The following is a 456-nucleotide window of genomic DNA, read 5'->3' on the forward strand; positions in this document are numbered from 1 at the left end:
GGGGGGGCTGCAGGGCTGCTCCTACCACCTGTGCTCACTCCTGTCTCAGCTGCTGCTGTGCAGCATTTTTGACCCCTTCTTAAATATGTTATCCCAGAGTTGTGACCACTGTTGCTGATGGGCTGGGCCTTGTCCAGCAGTGGGTCCGTCTTAGAGCCGACTGGCATTGGCTCCATTGGACGTGGGGGAAGCTTCTGGCAGCTTCTCACAGAAGCCACCCCTGTAGTCCCCCTGCTACCAAAGCCTTGCCATGTAAACAACTGTATGCTTTCTGATTTGACATACGTCTCTAGCTAAGAGTACCAATAAAAAGCATCCTTAGGTGTGGAATATAAAAGCAGAGTAGCTATCATAGAATGGTTTGGGTTGGAAGGGACCTTAAAGATCATCTCGTTCCAGCCCCCCTGCCATGGACAGGGACACCTTCCACCAGACCAGGTTGCTCAAAGCCCCATC

The sequence above is a fragment of the Cariama cristata genome, unplaced genomic scaffold (assembly GCF_000690535.1).
Source record: "Cariama cristata isolate BGI_N322 unplaced genomic scaffold, ASM69053v1 scaffold34708, whole genome shotgun sequence".
NCBI classification, from domain to species: domain Eukaryota; kingdom Metazoa; phylum Chordata; class Aves; order Cariamiformes; family Cariamidae; genus Cariama; species Cariama cristata.